Raw genomic sequence first — 2,672 nt, forward strand, 5'->3', positions numbered from 1 at the left:
ATCCAAACTTACATTTTTATAATTCATGACTGAAAACATTTTGTAACATGATTTTGATGTGCCGTTTTCACGGTAACGCAACGTTTGATTTTAAAATGGGTTTCAAAGGATAAGTTTTGAGATTTTAAGTTTTCAGTTGATATATAATTTCTGATGATTTCTAAAGTGTGATAGAGAAAAAGGCAACGAAGAAGACTTTTTGTGACAAAGGTCAGAACTCCTGTTACGATGTAGATTTTTGAGGCGCACTCTTGTCATAAATTAATCTATTACTTTTCCTACATAATTCTTAACAAAAACAGTGGTAAAATATCTATTTAGGAGTCTTAGACCTTTCCAACGATATATAGTTTGTCATGATTAGATTAGGATTTAATTGTAATATAGTGAAGTAAACTGCTGTTCTGTTTTTACAGAACATTTATAGCCTAGTTAATAATAGTCCACTGCTGTTTTACCTTCAGTCGTTTTGAATTTGAATTAGCATTTTCCTTGTATTATTTCTGAACATATAATATGTATAAGACAAGTTTGTAGTTCATGCATGTTTTCTGCAAAGATATTTGACAAGCGATTTGTTTAACGTTTACATCATGTGTGGTGCACTTGGAATAGACTAAAGGGTTAATAAAGAAAAAGTTACTTACATTTTCAAGTTGACTAGTTAAAAACCGAGAATCGGTCAAACGTTCTGAAAAATAATTTTTTTTTGCCATATCGCCCAGCTCTAGTATATAGCATGCTATACCATTCTGTAAAGGGTTACGTGTTAGTATGCACTTAAAGTCATGATGAAAGGTTAGTAGTGAGCGAGTGCAACGAATTATTGAAAAAGAAAAACATTTGGTTGTATGCATCAGTTGTTGATTGGATGTTAAGATGTGGGCGTGGCTTTTAAAAACGGAGGCAGATGAATGTGAACATCTGAAGATCTCATTTGGATTAAAAACCACAAGGTCAAAATTTTGTTAAAAATGAAACATCTGCAATGATGAATTGTTTACAGTAAGATTAATAACATGCATTTAAAAGAAAATAAGGTGAATTTTAATTTTTATGCCAACTTTAGTGTTTTCGTGAAAGTGTAAGCAGCAACAAAAACGTTTGTCCTCATTTTAATTCAAATGCAAGTAAAGATTCTGAATTTTTGGTGGATCAATAAAGTAATGAGTCATTCCCTTTCACATACTGTGTATATTACACACAATGCATACTGCAGAAATAGTAAGAGCAGTATGTCTGCAATCTCTTAAAGTCTAAAAAAGTAATCTATTATTAGAGCTGCTTTACAGTAGAATTTAAATTCGTCTCATATTTGATGAAGTTTGCATCACTGATTCTGTTATTCTCCTGTATATATATCTGCTTTGACACAATCTGTACTGTATACAGCACTATAGAAATACATGTGACTTGACCTGATTAGTCATGTTTATAGTATAACACCAAAATAGTTAATAAACATCTCAAACACCTCTGCATCACATCATTATTATAACATCAATATACACTGCTGTTCAAAAGTTTGGGATCAGTAAGATTTGTAATGTTTTTGAAAGAAGGCTCTTCTGCTCATCAAGGCTACATTTATTTGATCAGAAATACAGAAAAACAGTGAAATATTTTTACAATTTAAAATAATGGTTTTCTATTTTAATAAACTTTAAACTGTAATTTATTTCTGTGATCAAAACTGTATTTTAAGCATCATTACTCCAGTCTTCAGTGTCACATGATCTTCAGAAATCATTCTAATATGCTGATTTGTTTTTTTTCATGATTATCTGAAGAATAAAAAGTTAAAAAGAACAGCGTTTATTCAAAATAGAAATCTTTTGTATTAACATACGCTACCGTTCAAAAGTTTTGGGTCAGTAATTTGTTTTTTCTTTTTGAAAGAAATGAATGCTTCTATTCAGCAAGGATGTGTTAAATTGATAAAAAGTGATAACAAAGACTTTTTTTTCAATAATAAAAAAAAAAAAAAGCTGTTCTTTTTAACTTTATTCATCAAATAATCCTGGATCATGTGACACTGAAGACTGGAGCAATGATGCTGAAAATTCAGCTTTGCATCACAGAAATAAATTACATTTTAAAAGTATATTAAAATAGAAAACCGTTATTTTAAATTGTAATAATATTTCACAATTTTACTGTTTTTTCCGTATTTCTGATCAAATAAATGCGGCCTTGAGCATTAGAGACGTCTGTAAAACACATTACAAATCTAACTGATCCCAAACTTCTGAACAGCAGAGTATTTCTCCTGAATTCTTTCACGGTGTGCGTGCTTCACCTGCTGAGCCGTCTGGATCCTGTGGTTCTCCAGCTCCAGCGTCTGAAAGCCTTGCAGAAGCACCTCCTCTGTGGACTCGGGCAGAGTCGCGGTGAACGCCGAGCGCAGAGAGCGAGATGTCAGGCTGCAGATGTCCTCGATGGGCAGCTGAGGAAACATTCAGAGGAGCATCACTATCTCACTCACGGTTACGAGTGAGGAACAACGACAGTTTCAATGCATCAGCTGACTCCTCAACTGAGAATGTGACAGACAGGCTAATGTCTGAATGTCACTGAATTATGATTAGACTACAATATACGTGACCCTGCAGCACAAAAGCAGTCTTAAGTCGCTGGGGTATATTTGTAGCAATAGCCAAAAATACATTGTA

General features: G+C 32.9%; 1 pseudogene; it reads right to left on the minus strand.

Annotated features, from left to right (window-relative positions):
- Nucleotides 1-2,672, minus strand: part of LOC107679944 (conserved oligomeric Golgi complex subunit 3-like) — a 45,903-nt pseudogene that overhangs the window by 38,319 nt on the left and 4,912 nt on the right.

Source organism: Sinocyclocheilus anshuiensis, unplaced genomic scaffold, assembly GCF_001515605.1.
Source record: "Sinocyclocheilus anshuiensis isolate Anshui unplaced genomic scaffold, SAMN03320099.WGS_v1.1 scaffold244, whole genome shotgun sequence".
Taxonomy (NCBI): domain Eukaryota; kingdom Metazoa; phylum Chordata; class Actinopteri; order Cypriniformes; family Cyprinidae; genus Sinocyclocheilus; species Sinocyclocheilus anshuiensis.